We start from the raw sequence: 27,553 nt of genomic DNA on the forward strand, positions 1-27,553 counted from the left end.
CCTCAGAACAGGGCTGTACCTGAGGCAGGGTCTGTACGGAGGCCAGGAAGCATGAATGAGGTCAGGAGGGGCGCTCATCCAGTACAGCAGGTGTCTGTCCTGAGAAGAAGGGGAAACTCCAGGACACACACACACACACACACACACACACACACACACACACACTGGCAGAGCACAGTGCCGACTGCGCATCCAAAGGACAAGCCTCCGAAGAAAGAAACCTGTCCCCACCTCCACCTTGGGCTTCTGTTGTGAGACTCATGGCAAGTGGGGGTGACACCTGTGGAATCTTGGTTGTTCCACATCTGATCCAGCCCCCCCGCTAATGTGCCTGGGAAAGCCAATGCTTGGAACCCTGCACCCATGGGGGACACCCAGAATAAACTGGCTCCTGGCTTTGGGCTGACCCAGCCCCAGCTACTGTGGCTTTTTGGGAGGTGAACCAGCGGACAGATAATTTCTCTGTCTTTTCTCTGTGAACTCTCATTTTCTTATAAAGAAACAAAGAAATGAAACAATTGTGAGGAAAGAAATGTCTGGTGTTTAATTACTCAGCCTGCAGCACTTAGTTTTAGCGGACCTGGCCAAATAAAACAATTAATTTATGACAACACAGAAAATATATATCGGAGTTCTTTAATACTACCAAATAGCCAATCGCAAATGTCCCTACTTGCTTATTTAACAGATTATTTGAATAAAGATTACATAAAACCCAAAGGTAGAATTAGCTTGTAAAATCCCAAATCTGTTACTGTAAGGTTCTCCTCTTTTTTCCCCTGTGACTTACTTGTTGAAGGATTTGTACTGCTTGCTAACTTGTCCACCACCTGGATTTTTCTGACGTGTATCCCTGTAGCATGGCCTCACAGGTCTCCTGTCTCGTTTGGCAGCAGTGAAGTCTCATGGCTTAATCATGCTCATGCTGATTTTCTGGCAAATAATAGTAATAATAATTCACAGGCAGCATGGTGCACTTTTGTCAACAGGAATGTAAAAATTGGTTATGACATTGGCAGTCTCCAAGGGACACTGACCACATCCATCGTCTCACTACGTCGTGAGACCTTGCCAGACGAAGAGGTTCCAACTCTATCACTCCTGTGTCATTGTTACCAAGAGCACTTCTGGGCCGGAGTCCAGCTCCAGCTCGAGAAGGGTGCGTGGATGAGGCGTAAAGAGGAAAGAAAGACGTTCCACTAGGATTACATGATCATAATAGACAATGCAGGAAAGCTGTCCACTTTATTTTTACAAAATCAAACTCTGGCTCAGACTTTTTACATCATGGTCAAGTTGGGAATTTCTAAGGATAATTCTGCCATTAGTTTTACCTAGAAACAATAGAAGTTCCTGTTACAATTCTTATCCTATAACTCAATTTTGTATCACAAAGAAAAGGGGAATCTAAAGAATGAGGAAAGAATGAAAGCCCAAATATAGGTCCCTTGATTAGCATAAGGTCAATGGGGACAACCAAGACAGTAGGAAAAATAGAAGGCCCTTTTGCAAGATGCTATCACCGACTTTAACCTCCAAGCTCATACTGAGCAAAAGGCCAGCTCCACAGTAGGAAACAATGCCTGGATGGGTTAGAGTTCCCTGGCAGGGTGGTCCCGTGTCCATGCAAAAGAAGGTGGAGCTGCAATCAGGTGGCTGCAGAGACATCCTCAGGGCCCTGCCAAACAGCGGGAAGTTCCCTGCTGCCCTGCCTGCAATGGGACAATACTGTTCACACCTTCTTGTCCCCTACATCCACTGCATGGACCCCAACACGTCTGTAAAGAAAGACTAGATTCAGCAGCTTCAGGTGCAAAACTGCTTGGTCTGAAAGAGAATGGCATAGGACAGAGTAATCGAAAGGCATTGTTTGGGATCGTCCTAGATCACCGCCCTTTAGGATTCTGAACTTTGGGTCCAGTGATCAAAGCTATGAGGACTTTCTAAAACACGAGGGCAAGAGATCTTGTGGTCATTTTCATGAAGACAGTTTGCCACTACTAACAAAGTCAAGAATCACAGCATGGAAATGAGATCTCAGTCTTGTATAACTGTTGGGGTGCCACTACTTAAGTAAAATAGCAATCTTAGGAATGCAGCTTGGTATCCAGAAGCAGATGAAGATTATGTACCAAGTCTCTGGCCTTAGGAGTTTACTACAGAAATGCAAGGATTAATATAGGTTACTAGCAATCATTAATACTAACATAAGTGTTGCCTTTAATAGGAAAAATGCTATTTTCTGTATAGATACTGAAAAAACCTTTGGTAAGATTTAATATCCATTGCTTATTTTTAGAAAAGTCTTAAACTGGTCTGCAGCAACCATTGGTTCACATGAGATTTGGAACTAGGGCAGTACCGATCAGGCAGCTTTATCTTCAGGTATATATGTCGGCTGGTGCAGGTGACAGACTGCGCCTGACCCTGCACTGGCTGGCGCACACAAGAGTCAGGCCTGAGGTCACCACAGATGATGTTTCTTCAGGGACTCCTCAACTAGACCACTGGATTCAGACTCGGCACAGGAAGAATCACAGGATGTGTGGTTCAACCTTGAAGGATTGGGCCTCCTCAGCTGTTTATATCTGTGCAGTGGACAGTATGTCCAGATATACACAGGGAACATGATGGCCAACTCATTCAGGCCAGCACAGGGCATCAGCTGCCGTGTCAGAGGATGGAAAGCAGAACAGGTTGGACAACTCTCCTGTCCAAGCTTTGGCAGCAAGTGTCTGGGTGTGTGAATACACAAAGGTGGATCTGGTCAGCCAATGGATCTTGGAAAGATTTCCTCAACCCTGGAGCAATGAAGCCAGCAACCTCTTAGAACCACTCAAGTAATACCCTCAGTATATTCTCGTTGGGGTCTCTAAGGCATTGTCAAATGCCATCCCCCCATACCCAGGTGCTGATGTGGTTTGACAGCAAGGAATAGACCCACTATCCTCCCTTGCAGACACAAGAGAAAAAAAACCTAAAACATATATCCCACCTACCTTCCTTCATACCTGACCCTCCTAACCCTGATCAGAGGCCCACGGAATGTGCATTTCTCTCAACTATTTAAACAATTTTTAAAAGAAAATAAAAAATTAAAAGGAAAAAGGTCTTCATAAAATAGACAAGGCCCGACACAGTAGCCTAGTGGCTAAAGTCCTTGCCATGCACGTGCTGGGATCCCATATGGGTGCTAGTTTATGTCCTGGCAGCTCCACTTCCCATCCAGCTCCCTGCTTGTGGCCTGAGAGAGCAGTTGAGGACGGCCCAAAGCCTTGGGACTCTGCACCCATGTGGGAGACCCTGAAGAAGCTTCTGGCTCCTGGCTTCTGGCTTAGGATCGACTCAGCTCCAGCCGTTGCAGCCACTTGGGGAGTGAATCAGTGGATGGAAGATCTTTCTCTCTGTTTCTCCTCCTCTATGTATATTTGACTCGCCAATAAAAATAAATAAATCTTGAAAAATAAAACAATAGGTAGGCAAATAATATTTGTCAGGAAAAACACCCTAGTACTCATGATGGTGAGCAACTGGAAGTGCTCCGTCACTAGCCTTCTTTAATCTCACAAGAAGCAGAGCATATAAACACCAGAAAGAAAGAAACAAAAGCATTATTATAAATGAGGTCATTGAGCGAAGATTAAAATACATGAAGACTAACATAAATAAATGGATAACTTTTCTGTATATGACAATGAGTTAGAAATTATGTTAAAGGAACATCTCTCTATAAAAGTAACAAAAAAAGATAAACTACCTTGCAACATCTTAAACAAGAAATATGCAAGGTGTATATGGAAAAACTTTCAGTGCCATTGGACATCTAAAACATATCAGGAATAAATGGAAAGAGATTTCCTGCACTTCAATAAAAAAGCAATGATTTCATTAAATCAGTTCTCCTTAGATTAGTATGTACACATAGGATGATTCCAATAAAAATAAAGATGGAATTCTTCCCCAAAAGTACAGTCACCAGAACCTGCTACGTAGGCATTTATTTTTAACTGACATGAAGTTCAAAATAGATGTGCCTAATGAATGGCTCTCTCCCTTACACACCTTTTGTCACTCCACCTCCCTCCCATTCAGATTTCCTTAATCTTGTGTCTGCTACTTTCAACACATGGTTTCCATGGTGACCGCCGGTGCTCATCTGCCTTGGGCTGGTGAGAAAGTGAATGATCCAGAACAGGTTTTCCTGGGCCGGTCCCAGCAGTGATGTGCAACTCTCCCACTCACATCGCATTGGCTGAGGTCCCTTCCTCTGGCTGTGCTTATGGACAAGGGTAGAGAGGAGGTACACGGTGTGGCAGGGTTTAGGAATTAGAGGAACTGGATCCAAGCAAAAACTGACACAAGAATAGCAGGAGAGAAGAGCAAACAATTACCTTTCAATTTATTTGTTTTCATTTTATTTGAGAGACAGACAAAAAGCTCTTCCATCTGCTCATTCACTCCCCAAATGCCACAATACCAGGGCTGGGCCAGGCTGGAGAGCCAGAAGCCAGAACCCAATGTGGGTCTCCAAGAGCAGCAGGGACTCAAGTGTTTGAACCAGCACCTGTTGCCTCCCAGGTGTATATTATCAGGAAGCTGGCATTAGCAGAGAAGCCAGGAATCAAATCCAGGCATCCCAAGTGGCATTTTAACTGCTGTACCAACTGTCCACCAACACAAATGATTTTTATGCAAAATTTACAATTTGGATGAAATGGGATAATTACCCAAAACTGTAACTTTAGAAGAACTGACAGATAAGTAATAGAATCCAGTGTTGAGGTATAGTATGTAAAGCTACCGCCTGTGATGCTGGCATCCAATACAGGCATCCATTTGAGTTCTAGCTGCTTTCCGTCCCATCCAGTTCACTGCTAATAGGCTGGGAAAAGCAGTGCAACAGGATCTAAGTGCTCGGGCCTTGCCACTCCCGAGGGAGGCCTGGAAGAATTTACTGGCTCCTTGTTTCAGCTTGGGGCAGCCCTGGCCGTTGCATTAATTTGGGGAGTGAACCAGCAAATGGAAGTTATCTGTCCGTCTTTCCTTCTATATCACTATGACTTTCAAATAAACAACCAAATCTTGGAAAAAAAAAAAAAGGAAAGGAAAGAAAGAAACTAAATAGTTCTATAGCTACAAAAAAAAAAAAAAAGAATTGAATTTGTAAATATAATAAAACTTTTCATTCAGAGAAGACACCAGGCCCAAATGATTTGTAAGGCATTTAATGAAGAGACCAATTGTACCCAATCTCTTTCTGAAACTACCGGTCATATAACACAGTAATGAGTTAATTCTTATTACCTGCAGAGAATACAATATGAGCATTTCCCAGCTCATTGGATGAGAACAGCATAATTCTGATATCAAAACCCACTAGAGACATTACAAGAAAGAGAAACACAACTGTCCCTCATGCAGATTTATGTGAAAACTGTTAACAAAATACCTAGCAAACTTAACCCAATAACATAATGAAAGAATCCTAGCCAAATCGGGTTCGTTCCAAGAGAGAAAAAGTTACCTCAACATTGAGAAGTCTATAGGTGAGAGTGAAAGTGAAACCTAGGGCCAGGGACAGATCGGGCTGGGCAGGGCTACAACACCTGCTGGCTTGCCTGTGGACTGAGTTAGGGGGAGAGCAGGTTGGGCTAACCGACTGTATCCGCTGATGCAGGCATGAGCCATACGGGCAGGCAGGTTGGGCTTTACTGCAGCATCAGCTGACAAGTTCTGGAACTGGCGACAATTCCTGTTGGGCTAGACTACAGAACCACATGGAGAGTGCAAGATCCCGGGCAGAGAGTGGGTCCAATGGGGGAGGTTTGAGCACTTCTCTGATGGGCTGCAACTCCCACTGGTGACCATGAGAACCAGGACTGGGAGTGGGCCTGGCAATATCAACAACATCTCAGAATTATCAAGACCACTTGAGGGCTCAGCGCAATAACCTAGTGGCTAAAGTCATCAACTTGAACATGCTGGGATTCCATATGGGTGCCAGTTTGTGTCCCAGCAACCCCACTTTCCATCCAGTACCCTGCTTGTGGCCTGGGAAAGCAGTCGAGAACAGCCCAAAGCCTTGGGATCTTGTACCCACATGGGAGATCTTGAAGAAACTCTTGGCTCCTGGCTTTAGATCGGCTCAGCTCTGGCCGTTGCGATCACTTGGGAAATGAATCAGCAGACAAAAGATCTTCTCTGTCTCTCTTCTTCTCTGTATATCTGACTTCCCCCCTCCCCTAAAAAATAAAACTTTAAAAAGCAGAACCCTCAGAAAATGTTCCATAATGGAGGACCCTGGGATGATAAAATGTGCTGTTTCCCATCCCCACGTGTTGAGGCAGTTGGGAGGCTGTGTGTGGTTTGTCTCTTGTATTGTCCCCTCCGCCACACACAGGAAGAAGAAAATGTGTAAACAATGGTTCGCCCACTTTTTCTTGATCCTTGACCCTTCCCACCCTGATCAACTATGTAAACATCATAAAAAATAAAAAATTTAAAAAGTTTATTAATACAGTCTACCATATAAACAGAAAAAGAGAGAAAACTCACACCTTCATTATTATTGAAAATCATTTGGCAAAATTTAAAAACTATTTGTGGGCCCAGCAGTGTGGTCTAGCAGCTAAAAGTCCTCGCTTTGAACACGCCAGGATCCCATATGGGCGCCGGTTCTGATCCCGGCAGCTCCACTTCCCATCCAGCTCCCTGCCTGTGGCCCGGGAAAGCAGTTGAGGACAGCCCAAAGCCCTGGGACCCTGTACCCATGTGGGATACCCGGAAGAAGTTCCTGGATCCTGGCTTTGAATCGGCATAGCATAGGCTGTTGTGCTCACTTGGGGAGTGAATCATCGGACGGAAGATCTTCCTCTCTGTCTCTCCTCTCTCTGTATATTCGACTTTCCAATAAATAAATAAATCTTAAAAAAAATATATTTGTGATGAAAACTGATGGCAAAGTGGAAGCAGAAGAGAACTTTTCTCCACCTAGCCTTGGACTTGTACAACCTGCAGCCAGCATCAAGCTGAGTGTTGGGAAGTTAAAATTCCTTTTCATAATTTCAGCGCTGTAATAATCATGGTCATTCTCAGCAGTTCTATTAGCCATTGAACTGGAGGTGTTAGACAGTACAAGCTAGGAAGAAGAAATGAAGATTCAACAGACTGGACTGAATCAAGTTGCAGCACCGGAACCCACAGAGGATAAAGCGTTTCCATGGAAAACGCCATTGATGTAGACAGAGGTTTCTTGCATAGGACTCCAAAGCACAGACAATGAAAAACAGGCAAGAAATTGCATCAAACGAGCAAGTTTCTGCACAGCAAAGGAAACAGCGAAGAGATGACCCATTGACAAGGAGAAAATAATTCAAGCCATTCGTTGTATAAGGGGTCGTATCCAAAAAACACAAGGGACTCAAACGCCTTGATAACAACAAGACAAAAAAAAAATCCTGCTTCAGAAATGAGCAAAGGACCTGAACACACAATTCTCAAAAAGAAGATAAACAAATGATCAACAAATCCATGAGAAAAAATGCTCTACATCTGCGGTAATTGGAGAGATGCACACTATACTATAAGTTCACGGTACTATTGTTCCTGACAGACAAGACATGGAAACAGCCAACATGCCCATTCACACATGAATGGGTAAAAAGAACCCAGATCTGTAGTCACTCTTCAGTCTTGAGAAGGCTGGCCATTCTGTCATTTGTGACAACAAGAACAAGCCTGAAGGATGTTATGCTAAGCAAAACAGGTCAAGTACCACATGGCCATGGGAGGAGTAAAGCATGGACTTCAGACGATGAACTGAGCAAGGCCGGCAAAGACACTAGCCAGGAGTCAGAGCTCTGATCGAGGCTGTGATTTGCGCTCCCAGGGGGGAAAGCATTCTTGGTGAGGGGCTTTGGGATGACTGAGGACACCTGGTGTGTAGGCCTTTGACTGTTCCCATAGCTCTCTGCCTCACTTGAACGTGGAGCTCCAGAACAGATCTCATAGACGCAGAGGGGAGAGCAGTTGCCAGAGGCTGGGAGGCAGCGGTGCAAATGCGAAAGAGGCAGATGCTGGTCCCAGGACGCACTTTGAGTTAGGCAAGAGGCACAGCTTCCGGTGATGCAATGCACTGCAGGGGACTGTGATGAATAAGTGTCTCATATACTTCAAAATGGCTTGAAAGTGGATTTTTGAAATATCTTTACTACAAATAAGCTGAGAGGATTTGAGGTGATGGCTGCACATAATGCATGATACATTACCTTGTACCCAGAAAATATTATTTGTCAATTACAAGCAAAAAAAAAAAAAAAAAAAAAAAAGAAGAAGAAGAAGAAGAAAATAGCGAGCTTACAAAGAATGATTGGAAGTTTTAAAAAAATGCACTTAGCAGACTTGCAGGATATAAGAGATGAGTTTGTAAGAAGCAGTTTTCTTCCTTGTCTTTTTTTTTTTTTTTTGCTGGCAATCTCGTTATTATCACTAAATGCCCTCCCTTGTCCTCTGGCCAGCTGCCAGCAGCTCTGGCGAAGAGAGGACATGGAGCAGGAAGGTCACAGACCCGGGTCTCAGTCCACGAGGTGGGAGCACCTGCAGCTCTTGGGATGCACAGCAATGCTGAGACTCAGTGTGTAAGAGGGCTGCTGCGTGGTGCTCCTGGGGTATGTGCAATGCACATCGTACGTAAGCAGCTATGGCCCTCGGGTTCCTGTGCTGATCGTAGGTCCCCCACTCAGCCTGCTCCCCAGTGGTGCTCTGCTGTATACTTCCAGGTGAGCTGTGACTGCCTGGCCTCATTGGATGGTACGAACTCTCTCGTTTGGCTTTTGCTTCTCATTAGACTTTTAGTAGAAGCCATTGCTTACCAGGCTGACAATCCATAGAAGTACAGGTTCCTGTCCCGGCTGCTCCATTTCCAATCCAGTTCCCTGCTAATGTGCCTGGGAGAGTGGTGGAGGATGACCCACGTGTTTAGGCCCCTGCCAATCACGTGGAAGACCTGGATGGAGTTCCAGGGCCCTGGCTTCAACCTGACTGTTGCAACCATTTGGAAAAGTAGATGAAAGATCCCCTTCTCTGTCTCTCCCTTTCCCTTTCAAATAAGGAAATCTCATTTTTCTTAAAAGAATTATTTTTATTGAAAGGTATATTTACAGAGAGAAGATACACAGAAAGAAAAATCTTCTGTCTGCTGGCTTACTCCCCAAGTGGCTACAGCAGCCCAAGTCAGGAGCAAAGAGCTTCTTCTGGGTCTCCCATGTGGGTGCAGGGTCCCAAGGCTTTGGATCATCCTCCACTGCTTTCCCAGCAGGAAGCTGGATGGGAAACGGAGCAGCTGGGACATGAACTGACTCCTGCTTGGAATATCAGTCAATGGGTGCAAGGCAAGAATTTAGCCACTAGAACATTGCACTGAGGCCAGGAAATCTTTAAAATATAAATGTAAAAATTTGCATAAGAATGTGAGAATCAACCAGAGCTAAAACAATCTTGCAAATGAAAAACAAGTTTGAAGAAATAACGTTTCCCAGTGTCAAGACTTGCCATAAATCCGTGGTTATTAAGGCATGCTGGCATCAGTGCACCTAAACAGAACATTGGAACAGAACAAATCACACATGTGGTCATCCGAGTTTCAACCGAAGTGCGGAAGTAGCTCCTGGGGAAGGAAATCCTTTTTGAGCAGATGGTGTTGGGACCACTAGAACTCTCTTTGGGAACTGTTACACCCAGTCCTCCCGCTATAAACACAAGGACTCACTTGGTGTGAGTCATAGACCCCGCGAGAAAGCTGCAACCACCAAACGTTAGTAAGAAAGCAGAGGACAGTGCTGGGGAACCCCAAGATGACACCGTCCTTGGAGAATGAAACACAAAATAGCTAAGAGAGAAACACTCTGTTTTGAATCAAAAGTTCTTACCATCAAAAGACATAGTTGATTAGAAAATAAATAGGGAAGCGATAGATTGGTAGAAAATACTTACAAAACATACATACATACATATAATAAACATTGAAAGATTGGTATTCATGATATATAAAGAGCTCCCACAATTCAATAATAAAGAAGACATTCAATTTCTAATGTGTGGCCAGGGACGGGTGTTTGGCCTAGCAGTTAAGATGATCAAGTCCCAAATCAGAGTACCCTGCTCGAGCTCCGGCTTCCTGCCCATGTGGATCCCGGTTCAGGTAATCGGTTCCTGTCACTTATGAGGGACAGCCTTGGCCTGGCCACCGTGGGCGTTTGAGGAGTGAACTACAAGATGGAAACTCTTGGTCTCTCCACCTCTCAAAATAAACAAACACACACAATTGGCCAGGGATTTGAATAAGCACGCCACAGAGAAGCTAAATAAATGTCCTATAAGCAAATGAAGACATGCCCTACACTATTAGTCATGTAAGTACAAACTGAACCGTGTAAGACAAAGCTACATATTCATCAAAATCGTGACCACTGAAAAAACGAACAATGCCAAATAGAAGGTTACTTCAAAGAGTTCATGCAAAATGGAATTAAAAGGTATGTTTTGGGCCCAATACAACAGCCTAGTAGTTAAAGTCCTCACCTTGAACACACCAGGATCCCATATGGGCACTGGTTTGTGTCCCAATGGCCCCACTTCCCATCCAGCTCCCTGCTTGTGGCCTGGGAAAGCAGTCGAGGACGGCCCAAAGCCTTGGGAACCTGCACCCGCGTGGGAGACCTGGAAGGAGCTCCTGGCTCCTGGCTTTGGATCAGCTCAGCTTTTGCTGTTGCAGCTGCTTGGGAAGCGAACAAACAGGTGGAAGATTTCCTCTCTGTCTCTTCTCCTCTCTGTATATCTGCCTTTTCAATGAAAAATAACTAAATCTTTTTTTTAAATATTTTTTTTAAGGTAAGTTTTAATGTCCATTTACTATAAGTTTTTGGAAGACCTTCACATAAGCAAGATGGCGGAGCCACAGATATTCTTACCTTTAGTTGGTGGGACAGTACAATCATTTTAGAGAAAGTCTGACAGCTTCTTATAAAACCTCCACATACCCACGTTCTTCTAACCTAGGCAATCCACCCAGGAGAATTAGAAAGATATAATCACAGGAAAAAAATGTATAAGCTTATTCCTAGCTGCTCTATTCATAGTTGTCCAAAACCTGAAGAGCCTAGGTGGCTAGTGACCCAAGACAGACTACACGTACATAGAAGGTTACTCAAAAGGGTTGTGGAAAATGTGATTAAAAGATAAATTCAGAGCAGACCTGTGCTCCAGTGGGTGAAACTTCGGCTCGGTGGCCCACATCCCATGTTGGACTGCTGGTCCAATCCCTGGCCACTCTGCCTCTGATGCAGTCTCCTGGTGATGCTCTGCAGGTGGCTGCAGAAGTACCTGACTCAAGTACTCGCATCCCTGTCACCCCTGTGGGAGAGCAGGCTCTAGGTTTCAGCTTGGCCACTTGGTTGTCATGGACATTTGGGGAAATGAACCAAAGATCCTCTCTCTCTATCATTCCGCCTTTCCATTTTAAATAAATAAATGCATTTTAAAAGTACTGATATGGAGCCCAGTGCTGTGGCCTAGTGGCTAAAGTCCTCGCCTTGAATGTACTGGGATCCCATATGGGCACCAATTCTAATCCTGGCTGCTCCACTTCCCATCCAGTTCCCTGCTTGTGGACTGGGGAAGCAGTCGAGGACGAGCCAAAGCCTTGGGACCCTGCACCCGTATGGGAGACCTAGAAGAGGTTCCTGGTTCCTAGCTTCGGATCGGTGCAGCACTGGTCATTGCGGTCACTTGGGGAGTGACTCACTGGATGGAAGATCTTCCTCTCTGTCTCTCCTCCTCTCTGTATATCTGACTTTCCAATAAAAATAAAATAAAATAAAATCTTAAAAATAAATAAATAAAATCTTTTAAAAAGAGTGAATAAATTTACTTACAAAAAAAAAAAAAAAAAACACTGACATGAATTCACTTCTGAAGCTTGCCCCTAGACAATCCCAGACTGATATTTAAAAATTTAAACTTATTTTGGTGCAAAAATTTGAAATTTAGGAATAGTCTTCACACAAATATGAATTTTCTGTGAAATCTTTTGAATTCTCCTTATATACTAGGGTTCAAATTCTTTTTGTACCCACAAAAATAAACTTATCTTGAGAGGGAGAAAGAGGTCTTCCATCTGCTGATTTGCTCCCCAGATGCTCTCAAAAGCAATTTGGGCCAGGCGGAAGCCAGGAGCACTCCGCCTGACTCTCTTTCATGGGCGTCAGGAGGACTCAAGTGCTGCAGCCACGAGCTGCTTGCTACCCAGGATGTGTTAACAGGAACCCGGAATCGAGAGGGGAGCTAACACTTGAACCCCGGTGTTCCGCTATGGGGCGTGGACATTCCCAATGGCTTTTCCACCGCTCAGGCCAATGCTAGTCCCTAAATGTGTCTTTCATTTCCTTTCCTTGAAGCACCCTCTTATGATAGAATACTGTGCTATAGTAAAATACCACACGTTCTTAATATACATGAATACTCCAGATGAAATGTTAGATAAGTAAAATAGTGGAAAATACCTTGTCATTGTCTCTGGGATGGAACGAGGGCAGAGACGGGCTGGGAAGGTGTGACGGAGAACCTTCTGAGATGGTGAGAATGATCTATACACCAAATGAAGCACATAGGATATTATTATAGGATCTTACACATTTTACCACAATGAAGCGAAAGGAATAGCTAGGAAGATTTTAAAAAGGACTCCCCCCAGGTGTTGGCAGTGAATATTGGCAGATGGACACTCTAAGGAGGACCATATAGCAGCCAGTGGATTTTGGATAGATTTCATTGCAATTGGAGTAGCAGGATTGACAGCAATTCAGGACTGTTGAACTATCAAAGCCTCTTGAGAACTTCATGGCATTGTAAATTTCCATTTTTCTTCCTGTTGTTGATTTTGTATTGTGATTTTTCATTTAAGGGGATATATTGTAACTGTAATGGAGATTATTATGTCCAGAGGTGAGGATACAATGCAGTATGCATCTCTACTTCCAGATCAAAGATGGACTCCCAATGAAACTGTTTACTATATCTTGACAATAGGATGCTGGACTCTCTGCCGTTGTTCATACCTGCAATGATGGACATATGCCTGTTTATGAAGAACTATGCTAGAGTAATATAGTGGGACTCAGTGGTGGAGGCGGGGAATGGGGGTAGATAAAGGAAATCCTATGGCCCATGGAACTGTGTCATAAAATGATAATAATAATAAAATTGTAAACAAAAATAGAATCCCAGAGATGAGACATAAACACATATGAGACTCTAGTTTCATTTTATGTGAATGAATAAAAATGAATTATTTAATAACGGTATTGAGGAACCTGGAAGGAAGTAGGTTGGGACCACATGCCGCTTCTCACACCAACGGAAACTCTGGCTGGATCAAGGATGTAAAGGGAAAGCGATGGGGCCGTGGATGAGGTAAGCAAACACGGGGAATTCTATTGCTTTTCTTGGCCTTGGAAAGGCCTTTCCCGAAACAATTCAAACCCAGAAGCCTTAAGAGGAAAGACGAATATGACCATATCAAAACGGACCATGTCTCACTAGGAAAAACATACTATCAAGAAAATTAATTAGCTATAATAGAGAGGGGCTGCTTTTAAAAAATGACCCAAGAGAAAATAGGTAAAAGACATGGTGGGGACGGATCATGAGAAATATATGCAAATGGCTTCTAAGCATATGACAAGACAGCCACACTCAATTACATGTCAGGAAACATGACGTGCAGTTACCGTTTCCCCTGTTAGATGGCAGAGGGGAATGCTTGATGGTATCCAGTGCTGGGGAGTGGCAACCTCCCTCCTGTCTTGCTGATGGGAATATAAATTGATCAAGGCTTGAAAGATGACTGGGAGATCTCTATAGAATACAAAGCTGTCCTTACCCCGTAACCCAGGCCCTCGGATTCTAGACATTAATTCAGCACAAACACTTCCACAGGTCCAGGAAAATGGATGAGGGGGCAGGGTGCAGCCTTGCTCGCTGCTGCAGATGGCAGATGGCTGATGGCGGCCAGCAAGTGGCGCCCAGGTCCAGAAGAGCCACATCTTTTATCATGGGTAGGATCCCTTGACAACCTCACTTCTTGTTCGCCCCCTGCCCCTGCCCGCCTGGGGCATCATGGTGGGCTTTACACACCCAAACTATGAAACCAGAGTGTCTGGGACTTAACCCCAGCTCTGCCACTTACAAATTTGTGAGCCCAGGGGCCTTAGCACAAGGAGACCCAGGTCCAAGAAACCTGTCTCCCTGGGGCAAAGTATATTGTAATGAACAACATTGTGCTGGAGATTAAATGAGGAAATACACATAAGGCATTTGAAATGTATGTATTTACCTGAAGGGTAGCATTTACAAAGAGAGAATGAAAGAGGTCTTCCATTTCTAGTTCACTCTCCTAAATGGCTTCAATGGTTGGAGTTGAGCCAGTCCAAAGCAGGAGCTGAGAACTTCATCTGCATTCCTCATGTGAATGCAGGGCCCAAGGACCTGAGCCATCTTGCACTGCTCTCCCTGGCACATCAGCAGGAAGCCAGATCAGAAGTGGAGTAGCCAGGACTGGTGCTTGAATGAGATTCTGATTTTGCAGGTGGTTGCTTTACCCACCACAAAATAACAGCATAGGGCATTTAGATCTGTCTTCAGCCCTCAATGGGTAGTATTAGGGTATTTTTTAAAAGGCTATGAGTTGGGTCCAGCGTGGTAGCCTAGCGGCTAAAGTCCTTACTTGAATGCACCAGGATCCCATACAGACTCCAGTTCTAATCCCGGCAGTTCTGCTTCCCATCCAGCTCTCTGCTTGTGGCCTGGGGAAGCAGTCAAGGACAGCCCAAGCCTTGGGACCATGCACCCTTGTGGGAGACCCAGAAGAAGTTCCTGGCTCCTTGCTTCGGATCGGCTCAGTTCTGGCTGTTGCAGCCACTTGGGACATGAGCCATCAGATGGAAGATTTTCCTCTCTGTCTCTCCTCTTCTCTGTATATCTGACTTTCAAATAAAAATAAATACTTAAAAAAGGCTATGAGTTAATGTACTTAAAAGTTATTGTTTTGGTAGCAGAAGCTGGCTTGAGCCCCTGGCAGCCCCTAGGGGATATCCAGACGGCATTCCTGGCTCCTGGCTTCAGGTTGGCTTGGCCTTGGCTGTTATAGACATTTAGAGAGTGAACCAATGTGCAGACACACTCCTCCCACCACCCTGCCGCACCGTGTAACTCAACCTTTCAAATCAGCCAATCAGTCTTAAAAGGGATGTAAAATGGGCCCAGTGCAATGGCTCAGTAAGTAAATCGACCCCCTTCAAGTGTTGGGATCCCATATGGGTGCCAGTTTGTATCCTGGCTGTTTGACTTACCTTCCAGCTCCCTGCTTGTGGCCTGGGAAAGCAGTTGAGCCTGAACTTGGGACCCTGCAGCTGTACTGGAGACCTGGAAAAGAAGCTCCTGGCTTTGGATCGGCTCAGCTCCTGCCATTACTGCCACTTGGAGAATAAACCAGTGGACGGAAGATCTTTGTCTCTCCTTCTATCTGTGAATTTGCCTTTCCAAGAAAAATAAATAAACCTTAAGAAAATAAGAAAGCAATATAAAAAATAAGCACAGACAGGCCAGCAGGGCAGCTCTGCCACCTTGGCTGGGTATGCTCCTGCTCATGTGTAGGCTGGTGTGGACCGAGCAGTCAGGATTACTTGGGACTGTCCCAGCCCTAGCACTGGGAAGCTCAGGTCCCAAGAATCCTCTCTCCCTGGGGCCAGATGCAATAACTACTGCCCTAATGTTTAGCTCCAGAGTCTGAACTGGCCTGGGTTGGGATGTCTGGGACTCTCCCCCACCCTTTTTTGTAAAGATTAATTTTGTTTTTATTGGAAATTCAGATATACAGAGAAGAGGAGAGACAGAGAGGAAAATCTTCCATCTGATGGCTCATGTCCCAAGTGGCTGCAACAGCAAAAGCTGAGCTGATTCAAAACCAGGAGCCAGGAACTTCTTCTGGGTCTCCCACAAGGGTGCACAGTCCCAAGGCTTTGGGCTGTCCTTAACTGCTTTCCCGGGCCACAAGCAGGGAGCTGGATGGGAAGTGGGGCCACTGGGACACAAATCAGTGCCCACAGGGGATCCCAACACATTCAAGGTGAGAACTTCAGCTAAAAGGCTACCATGCCAGGCCCATGTTGCTGCATTTTTTAGGCATATTTTCATAAAAGATATGAGCCTGTGATCTTTTGTTCTTGTGAACTATTTCCCTCCCACAGCGGGCAGCAGGGTTTCAGACCTCCAAAAGCCAGGCTCAGCATTAGCCACTGCTGCCACTGCCAAGGCAAGCCCTGAGGCCAGCCAGATGGAGGAGGCAGAAAGCAGCCACTGCCTCGTTTTTACAGTTGTTGCTCTCAAAATGGTCTCAGCTGGGAAACATAGCTGAGGAAGTAATCCAGTCTTAACAGGACAAATACCCTATGTTCTCCCTGATGTAAGAGAGCTGATACGCAAAGTATACTATATAGATATATGTAATCAAATAATACATATATCACATGTAGGTATATATTAATATATATGAACTGTTCAAGAGAGACTAGCATACCAGGACGTAAAGTAACCAGGCAGTGTGTGGGTCTACTCCTGAATAAAAGGAGGACTCCTGGCGCCCAGTGTGATAGATCAACTGGCTAATCCTCCAACTCCAAGCACAAGGATCCTATGGGCGCCGGTTCTAATCCAGGCAGCCCCACTTCCCATCCAGCTCCCTGCTTGCGGCCTGGGACAGCAGTCGAGGATGGCCCAAAGCCTTGGGACTCTGCAACCACATGGGAGTCCCAGAAGATGCTCCTGGTTCCTGGCTTTGGATCAACTCAGCTCTGGCCATTGTGGCCATTTGGTGAGCGAACCAGAAGATGGAAGATCTTCTTTTCTGTCCCTTCTCTTCTCTGTAAATCTGTGTAAATTTTCTAATTTTTTTTTTTATCTTAAAAGAAAGGAGGAATTGCAATAAAACATTGATTATATCTCTATATTACAATACTAAGTTTTCTACCTTGGCTGGTCATGATACATTTAAAAGTCAGCAAGTTAAACTCATAACTGGTCCTAAGGGACTATACTATTATGATACAATGAGGGGAAAAGCTGGGATGGGAGAATGGAGAGGAAGGAAGAGGAGGGAGAAGGATAAACCCCATGGGATTGTATTATGGAAAATATATCATGGGAAAATAATGATAATAATAAAAAGAAAGGTTTTTTGAGATTAAAAATTAAAACTAAAGTTCTTTTTTTTAAAAAAAAAAATCCATTTTTTGTATTTGAAAGATGGAGAGACAGCGAGGTCTTCCATCTGCTGGTTCACCTCTGCCAGATATCCACAGCAGCCAAGACTGGGCCCGGACAAAGCCAGGAGCTGGAAATTAAATCCAGGTCTGGCATGTGGGTAGCAGGGACCCAAGCCCTTGAACCATCACCTGCTGCCTCCCAAGGTGTGTATTATCAGCAGGAACCTGGAATCCGGAGTAGAGTTAGGATGTGAACCCAGCCACTCGGATATAGGATGCCACTGTCCCAAGCAGCATCTGAACTGCTGTGCCAGCCCTCCCCCTGACCAATAGCCTCCCTCTTGAAGGGAGGCAGCGGGAAGTGTATGATACAAGGGGGTAGCAGCGAGGGCCAGGGTCACAACAGAGTCAGCTGCAGCCACATGCCCTGAGAGTTCAGTGGACTCTGTGAGCTGGCAAAGGCTCTTTTGCTTTAAACCAGTGCCTGCATCTTGCGGCAGCATGTCTGTTTTGGGCACAGAGCAAGATACAAGGAGGCAGCTTCCCCTGGTACAGGATGTCTAGGATGTGGCTGAAGCATGGTAGAGCTGTCAGAAGCAGGGAGAGGGAGAAAAATGGTTGGGGCCGAGTACAGTCTCATCGCCTGGCCAGGCAGGATGAGGACCACAGCAGAGGGACCCTTGTTCCTTTAGGAAGGTGGAAAAGGCTGGGACCCAGAGAGGCAGGTGTGTGTGTAAGGCCACACAGCCAGGAAGTGCTGTGGGATGCCACTGGGCCTGGAGAGGCTGCGGGAGAACGTGGGAGCTTGGCATGACTTCGGTGATTTCTGACACCAAGAGGCTAGAGGCCATCTGTGAGAGAATGCAGTGGGTGGGGGCCTGGCCCAGGTCGGTGGTATTAAAGTCACCTGACTGCCGTCTGGCACATGCATTCCTTCAGTCTGTGTGTTGGTTTTCCCCTCAGAAGTGCCTAGGGGCCCCAACTGCCATGTCCTTAGGTGGCAGTCAGATTTGCTGGGGGCATAGCTAGGTTGGCAAGTGAAACCTGGTCGAGGAGTTTCTCGCCTCATGGGGCGGCCCTGAGGTCAGGAAAGCAGGCCAGATCCTGAGGAAGACCCAGGCCGGGTCAGCATCTTCCGAGGTTCTGGCACTGGAGTACCTGAGTGGTGACTGACCTCCCTCCCTTTGCCCCTGCAGGTGTGCGCTCCACCCTCCTGTCTGCTCACAGAGCCCTGTTGCATCTGCTGGGGTGGGCTGGGTAGGTGTGGGAGGGGGCCCAGGTCTTGTTCCTGGCCCCCTTCCACCTTCTTTGCTAAGTCACAAGCTCCTGTGCCGGCCTTGCCTGCAGCCTGGACTTCGCTGGACTCCATTACTGGAGTGCTGACTGCTCCCTTCTGTGGCCAGCCTCAAGCCTTCACCATCCTCGACCTTAGGGACCCTGGCATTCAGCCTTCACCCCAGGCTGCTCCCACACCGACCCCAACCTCTCCCTGCCTCCCACTGGGTCAGTGTTGAAGGGCTGACACGGACCCCTGGTGAGGCAGCTTGGTTCCCACTCTCACCTGCCAATCTTTAGAGCCAGGATTTACCCTTAATCATTTTAATATTGTCCAGAAATGTTTTTGGAAAATTGAACCTGTTTTTTAAATACACTTTTATTTCTAGGGCTCACTTCTTTATTTGAAAGGCACAGTGACAGAGAGGGCAGGAAGGACAGAGACAGAGATTTTTTTATCCATTAGTCACTCGCCAAACGCTCACACAACTGGAGCTGGGCCAAGCTGAAGCCAAGCGCCAGGAATTCCACTGGAGTCTCCCCGCGTGGGCAGCAGGAACCCAAGGACGTGGGCCATCATCTGCTGCCTCCCAAGTGTATCTTCAGAGAGCTGGGTCAGAAGCTAAGGCAGGCTCTGACCCAGACACTGCGACCTGGGATATGGCTGTTCCCAGAAGTGAGTGCACCTACTGCATCGTACCACCCACCAGGACTTTTCAATTTTAGACCAGCTTTGCAACATTTAAAGGAATATTGTGAAGGTGGTTCCGAGATTGACTCACTTCCTAGACTTAATTTTAGAAGGAAACATTTTGTGATTTCTGCAAATAGGAAAAGCAGCATGAGTTGCCTCTAATAGGCTTTAATCTTAAAATGAGCAGTGAAAACAAAACAAAGTGATTAAAATGCAAAAATGGAAACAAAATTTAGCAGCCCGATACAAGTGGAAATAAATCTGATGGATACACCCAAAAGTAGCCTATGCCTGGGATCATGCGTGTGGCTGTGTGTTGAGTGTATGGATGTGTGTGCACACTTGCATGTGTGTGTGTTTGCGTGTGTGTGTGTATGCAGGACAGTGTTTATATGACGAGGAATATGAGGAGGTAGGAGGAACCCGCTCCCAGCCTCACCGCGCAGGGCTGCCCACAGCTGCCAAATGGCTTGCTGCCAAGGTACATGTTAATAACCTTGTTGAGAGTTTTCTGAGGCAGGGGCCGACCTCAGCCCAGCGTGAATCTGCCAAGCCCCAAGCACCTGCCTTGTGTGGGGCACTGCTCTGATAATATTAATTTGTCACAGTCTCCCTCCCACCTTGAAATGGGAATAGGTATTGCTGTTGCCTTTAGTTACAAAACTACACAGACACACACACGTTTTTCTATTTGGAAAATGAGAGAGAGATAAAGATTGGCATATGTGCAAACACATACAGATCATCCATTTCCTGGTTTTCTTCCCACACGTCTGAAACAGCTGAAACTGGGTCAGGCCAAAGTTAGGGGCTTGGGACTCAATCTGAATCTCTCCCCCTTTTAATAAAGATTTATTTATTTTTTATTTATTTTTATTCAAAAGGTAGAGTTGTAAAGAGAGAATGGGAGACAGACAGATCTTACACTCCCTAATGACCACAGTGGCAGGAGCAGGGCCAGTCCAAAGCCAGGAGCCAGGAGCTTCTTCTGGGTCTCCCACAGGGGTGCAAAGAGCCTAAGGACTTAAGCCATCCTCTGTTATTTTCCCAGGCCATAAGCAGGGAGCTGGATTGGAAGTGGGAGCATCTGAAACTTAAATCAACACCCACATGGGATGCTAGCACCACTGGCAGAGGCTTAACCTACTACCCTGTGGCACCAGCCCCAAATCTTCACTTTCTAGATGAAAAAGTTAAGAAAGGCTAGACAGTTCAAAGCTACGGCTAGAAGCCAGACCAGGGCACCTAAGCACCAAGACCTTCACTATTTTTTCAATGACTTATTTATTTGAAAGTCATAACCACAGTGACCACAACTATGTTTTATTTTTTTCTGTAATTTTCCCATGGATGTGATTTTTTTTAATGTCCCCCTCAAAACAGACCTATGTTTGTTTCCAACAGTAATACAGTTCTGTAAGGAGTGGAGAGGACGTCTGAGCCTACCCCAGGGTGCCTGCCAGGCCCTCCACCCGCGCCCCCACCCATGACGCAGGTTTCTGGTCCAGAGGCCACTTTCCGTCAGGCTCTGGGGCTGCATGGTGAGTCCTGAGCAGGCCCTCTGGCAGGCAGGTCTTGTAGGACAAGCCCATGGGAGGGCTCTTGCCGCGGGGTAGCAGTCTTGGCTTCTACCATGTAACCTCAGGCCTCAACTTCCATGCCTGTGGCATGCAGGCTGTAGGCCCAGTGCAGACAGCAGCTGATCCCCCCAGCCCTGGAGCTGCTGGGCACAGGTGGGATTCTGGAGGCGCCAGGCCTGGGACCCCGCAGCGCCCCAATTCTGAGGTGTCAACGTGATTCATGGGCACACTGAATTCATCAATAAGATCAGAGGGGGCTGTGGCAACCTGGCTGCAAGCTGCTCTCCTTAACACCCCTGGCTGCGAGTGGCAGGGGAGCCCTTTGGAATGCCCAGCCCAGCTTCCTCTGCATCCACCTGCCATTCCCGCAGGCCACACTGAGTCAGGCTGCTGGGTGCTTGGCCTGCACCTGCCTCATGTGCTCCCGAATACTGGCTCCAGACACAGGAAGACGTTGACACCGGATACCTCTGCCCTGGCACATCCTGATCGGGAAGGACAGCACCTAGTAGGGATGGGGGGGCCTCCTGGTAGTGAGGTACCTGGACCCCTAGTGTGGGGGAAGCTGTCTCTGTCCCTTGCCTGCCACCCAATGAGTCAGGAGTGATTTGATTCCCCAACACCCTCAGAACACCCTCCTCTGGAACTCACAGCCCTGTATGGAATTCCCTCTGCCTATCTTTCAAGGTCAGCCCCGATGCCTCTTCTAGGAAGCCCCACTGGAATACTCCAGATCAGCCTTGTGACTTCCAGGGCCATTGGCATCTTTTCCCTGGATGCAAATGTCCTGGGCGTATTCAACAAGGTATTTCCTGGCAGTGCTGTTTGAAATTCCAGTGTCCTCCATCTCTCAGCATTCCAGCTGTTTTTTATTTTATTTTCTAATGGCGGGGGGGGGGGGGGCGGAGAGAGAGAGAGAGAGAGACATATCTCCCAACTGCTGGTTCACTCTCCAAATGCTTTCAACAGGAAGGGTTGAGCCAGACCAAAGCTGGGAGTCAGGAATTCCAAGGTCTCCCACATGGGTGGCAGGAAGCCGAGTGCATGGATCAGCATCCCTGTCTCCCAAGGGCATCACAGGAAGCCAGATTAGAAGTGTGGAGTAGCCAGACTCGAGTGAGGCTCTCCAAAACAACTGTTGGCATCTCAAGCAGAGGCTTCGCTTGCTGTGCCCACAGCACCTCCCCCACCCTCCCTTATTTTGTGGTACGGTTCTTCTTGCCAGCTGCTACGGTGTCTTGTCTCAAGGTTCTGATGTGTTGATTGACTCCTCCTTGCATTTGTTTTTCCTTCTTCCTGTGTAGAGCAGTGCTTGGCACACACAGCCTCAAATATCAACCAGAGAGCAGGTGAAAGGAAGACAGCATGGCAGGTGCAGCAGCTTGGAGGGCGGGGCAGTGCGCCAGCAGGTAGGAAGCCAAGGGAAAGGTCTGCAGGTGGCAAGGCTTCCACTGAGAAGGGAAGGCCAGGACTAAGGTTGGAGGGTGCCGGGGCTGCCATAGAGTGTGAAACAGACATCTGGCTGGGAGGAAGGACTTCAGGGTCCCTAGTGTAGGTGGAGACCAGCAAGGAAGCTGTGGGTTCAAGCTAGGTGAGGAGGGATGGGTACTGGCTTTGGAGATGGATGGAGGGCAAGGGGAGCAATGCCAGGGGTGGAAGAAGAGTTGTGTTTGTATTAGGAGGGTAGGCAGGAAGCCTGGGCAGTGGGAGGGGGCACACTGAGGAGTCTGTGTGACCAGCCTCTGACTGGCAGTCTGCAAGCTTCACCTGGATGCCCAGAGAGCTGGTGGCTGCAGTCTGGCACGGCCTTGCCTGAGCTCCAGGGGACCTGGCACCTCCTCTTCATGGCAGGAAACTGGAGCCAACACAGTAGTTGCTTTAATCCAAATGTTGGCAAGCATTTCAAAGACGAGGACACATATCTAGATTTGGGGAACATGCATCTAAATTTGCAGAATCTGCAAGCTGCAGATTCTGATAGCCTGAATCCCCTATCAGAGTGCTGGGTCTCACTTCTCTGCTTCTGACTTACCTTCCTGCTAAGGAGCCTGGGAAACAGCAGAGGATGGCTCCAATGTTTAGGTTCCCTCATGGGAGACCTAATTTGAGTCTCTGGCTCCTGGCTTTGGCCTGGCCCAGTCCTGGCTGGTGCTGCCATTTGGAGAGTGAACCAGCAAATGGAGGGTATCTGTCACTCTACCTTTTGAATATATACATGAATACATGTCTTAAATTTAGATTTTCAACTGTTCTTGGGGGGGTGGAATCTAGCTTCACTGCGACAGCAAGCTAACTGAAGCTAGGAGAGACTGACCTTGACTGTGGTCTTCCCGGGGTCACAGGGCCAATGGGCAGCAGCAGGGAGTCACATGACCCTGTGCTTGAGGCAGCTCTAGGGGTTGGTGCTGATGCTGGGCTGGGCTCCAGAGGAGTCTCCAGCAAAGGGCAGGGCCAAGGGAGCGTTCTGGGATCTGATTTGGTTTGGGTCCTCCTCCACCCCCTTCCAGTTCTGTAGCTGCACCCAGTGCCAACCCTCCTTGCCACCCTCTCAGTTCAACGCCATGCCTAACAGGTAGGGAAGGCAAGGTCAGGCAAGAGGCTGAGATTCCAGGCATCCAGCTAGTGCTACCATGTCCCAGCCCCATTTCTGCCATTTCTTAGTTCCATGTCCCTGGCCAGGTCGCTCACCATGCTGGTTCTTGGGCAAATTCTGGCAGGACTGTTGGCCCCTACCTGAGGCCCAGGCTCTAGCCTGCTAGAATCATGTCTTTTCTCCCAATGAGCCCCTCTTTACAGGCAGGAGACCCATGCTAGGAATAGGGAGCCACTTTGCTGAGATCACACAGCTGGGAGCAGATTCAGGGTTGAGGGCCTGGGCCAGGTTGTGGGGAGCCTGGAGCCTTGAACTGAATGCTGACCCCAGTGCCAGCCACAAAGATGTGGAATGAGGCTATTCCTGTCCCTGCCAGCCCTGCCAGCTCAGAAGGGGTCTGACTGGGTACACGGGGTGTAGCCCCAGGTGAGAGAAAGAACAACCCAAGATTGTGGGAGTGGCACCACCTAGGCCCTGAGACGAGTCAGGGATGGCCCTGCTGAGCCTGGGCTGACCCCTCATCAGTCCCCTGGCCCGTGCTTGTCCCCGTTCCCTTCTGTCTGTCTCAGGTCTGAGAGCCTGGACCTGGGAGCCCACAGCAGACCCCATGGGAGTCAGGAGCGGCCTCTCCGCTTTCTCCTGTCCTGTGGGCATTCCTCCAGATCCTCCTAAGTAAGGGATGGCCATGTGCCCTTTTCAGCTCCTGGGCCTCCCTCCATCAGTTCCTGGGCCTGTCTCCTTGTCCTTCTCCTAAACCCCACGCCCCATGCCCCTGGAGCCTCTGTCACACCTGTGCTATACACTGTTGTGACTGGGTCCATCCCAGCCCTGGGCTATACACATAATAGTATCACACACATGCACATATGTGTACAAATACAGGCACACACACACAACCAAGCCTCTCCAAACACACCACAACACACTTGGACATATGCAATCACACAGAGGTGCACAGAACATGGCCCCCTAACTTGATCACTTGTATTCCTGTCTGTGTACACACTTCCCTCAAGGCAAAAGCAAGGCATGCGCACAGGCATGCGCACATACAGAGCTACTGACGCAAAAACTCACAGTGTCCTGCGCCGTCACACAGGAATGTGCCACTCCCCGGCAGTGAGCTCCGATGGAGGTGCCCTGCAGGGCCTGTTGGAAAGCCGGTCCCTGTGAGCTGGCCTGCTGTGGCCTAAGCCCAGGAGACAGGCCAGGAGGCTCACAGCTGGAAAAAAAACAGGGCCAGCAGCTCCCGCTGGCACGCTCACACCTGGAGGGAAGGTAAAGAATACATCTACCACTCTGTGGGCTGAGGGGCTGTCCTGAAGGCAGGGGTCCTCCTGGGTAGGTTCCTGGCTGCCACTGTGTTTTTGCCATTGTGGTTTCAGCTCTCCCCTTGCCCAGCAAGTCCCTGCCTCCAGGCCATAGCTCCAGGTGCCCTTGGCAGCCTCACTCCTGCAATCTTGAGAGCTGATTTGCCTGCATTAGCTGAGCATGGGCTGGGCCCAGGGACATCCTAACTCTATGGGTCCCTGTCCTTGATGCTGTACTCCCTGTGCCGTACGCACAGTCTTTCTGTCTGACCGGCTTGGCATCTCTCACGGGTGGGACTCTTTCTGCCCATTTGAAAGAAGTGAAAACGGAAGCTCAGGGGAATCGCCCGGAGTGCTGCTACAGCCTTCTCGGGGTGTCTGCTGACCCTTTGCTGCCCTCAGCCCTCAGGTACTGCCTGGAGGAGCAGGTGGACCTCCAGGGTGGGGTGGTGGAACTGCCACCACTGGACACACCAGGAGGGGAGCCCTGTGTCAGGAAGCTTTGGTGAATTAGCACATACTGGCTATTGTCACCAGCACTCCAGCCCCACTTCCTGGCCCAACAGGCTGGGCCAGGTACCAGGACGAGGCAGTGTCCCCAGCCAGTTCTTTGAAAGTCGCTGACCTGAGGGTGTTTGACATCCCAAGCCATGGGGTACCACACGGGACTGGCCAGAGCTGGTGCCAAGGGCTTAAGAGATTACAATGGGAAAAGCTTAAAGCTCAGATGCTTGCATGCCAACCAGGGCACCTATAGGAGCAGGCATGGCAGCCAAGAGCAGGCAAAGCTGGGACAGAGGGATCAGGCACCTGCTTCGTGCCTGATTCCAGGGTTTGCTGCTCCTGGACTGGATGAGGCCGACAAATCCTGCCCATAGCTACACTTCATCCTCCATGGTTGCTGCTGGACCTGGATGCTGATTCACAAGCTTGGGAAGGGACCAGAGATGGGAGAGTGAGCACTGCCAGCTCTGGGGCTCCAGTGTTCCCCGCCCCCTCCTCGCCTGTCCTGCTCCCCCCAAAATGTTCAGTGTGACCACAGGCTCTTCAGTTTTCTGTTGTCAGGCCACCTGGTCAAGGGGCCAGCAACCATGTATCAAGTTTTTTTTCTTTAAAGATTTATTTTATTTTTATTGGAAAGGCAGATATACAGAGAGGAGAGACAGAGAGGAGGTCTTCTGATGATTCACTCCCCAAGTGAGCGCAATGGCCGAAGCTATGCCGATCCGAAGCCAGGAGCCTCTTCCGGGTCTCCCACGTGGGTGCAGAGCCCATATGGGACCCCGGGCGTGCAAGGCGAGGACCTTAACCACTGTGCCACCGCGCTGAGCCCAACCATGTATCAAGTTTAGGTGTGATTTGCTGAAATTGGGTCTCCAAGAGAGTGGGGCTGGGAAGTGGGGTCTTTCGGAGGGGCTGAAGTTGATTGACTTATTGATTCATTTGCTGGCGCTTTTCTCCAAAGGCTGGTTTAGTTCTTGCTGGAGCTGATTATTTCTCACACAGTGACTTATAACAAAGATCAGCTGTTTCATCCCCACCCCTGTCTTCCTCCCATGCCTGCTCACTCCCTGGCACGTGTTCCTGCCGCGTGACACTGCCATCGTGGTATGTTGTCATCTAGGAACCCCTTGAGACTCCACTGCTTTGGCCATCTCCATTCATCTTTTTTTGATAAATCATGAAGTCCCTGGTATTCTGGGATAGTAACAGAGCATGGATGGGGTGCACATGATGGGGTTCTCAGAAGACGTGTCTGCACCACCCTCAAACCCCTCTTGCCTCTGCCTCCACCAGTGACAGCGCTTGGAGGTTGGCAGGGAATAGATCCCCAAATCAGCATGTGGAGGGTCTCTGGAGGGCCACCTTCCCATGCTACACTGTTGACAACCAAGAAATGGCCTTTCCCTGCTATTCCATGGAGAGCTCAGAGATTGCATGTGAGCTTGGCATGGCTGAGGGCAGCCTCACTCACTTGCTTTTCAAGCATTTTATGCTTGGAGGTCTCACCTGACATCTTCTTTGAGAAAAGAATTCGGGGTCTCAAGTTCCTTGCCCATGATGTCTTGTCACTGGGTCCCCACCCTGACGCCCTCTTGTCCACAGAGTTCTGTCTATAGACAGCTGGAGGTGTGGCAGACAGGTAGTGAGAGTCAGGAGCCTAGGGTGCAACCTTCACCCTTCGCTGGGCCAGGTGCCTTCTCTTGTAAGATGGTGGTCCTGATGCTGCACCTGCCCAGGCAGCGTGAGGCCCTGTTGTTGTCAGGGTTAATGAGGGTACTTGAAGGTCTGCATGGACCCTTTGTTGTTAGGTAACTTTCCTGTGTGCCACCTCCAGATAAAGGCAAGGAGGACACCTTACAGCTTTCCTACATTGGAGCACCTGGAAGTCACAGTCTGTGGGTCCAGGTGTATGTGCAGGCGGGGACATGCGTCTACCCTGTGCCGGGTGCTGGCTTTCCCAAGGCCTCTCTGTTCTATCAAAATCCCTGTCCTCCTCCTCCCCACCCCCCTCAGTTTCATTTCTTCTCTGTTTGGGCAGAGAAGGGGCAATATGCATGCCAATCACCACACTAACTGGCTAATATATACCATGAACTGACTGTGCCCGGCTGGGAGGTACATACCCTCACAACCTCATGCTACAAACCAGGGTAACAAATACACATTGCCAGCTGCCTGCCCAGGTGGCACAGGCAGCACACGTGACCAGGCTGGCATCAGAACTGAGAAAGGCCTGCCCCAGCACAAGCACACAGGTGCTCCAAGCCACTCTGCCACCCACT

Source organism: Ochotona curzoniae, unplaced genomic scaffold, assembly GCF_017591425.1.
Source record: "Ochotona curzoniae isolate NIBS_2020 unplaced genomic scaffold, NIBS_Ocur_1.0 contig_291, whole genome shotgun sequence".
Taxonomy (NCBI): Eukaryota; Metazoa; Chordata; class Mammalia; order Lagomorpha; family Ochotonidae; genus Ochotona; species Ochotona curzoniae.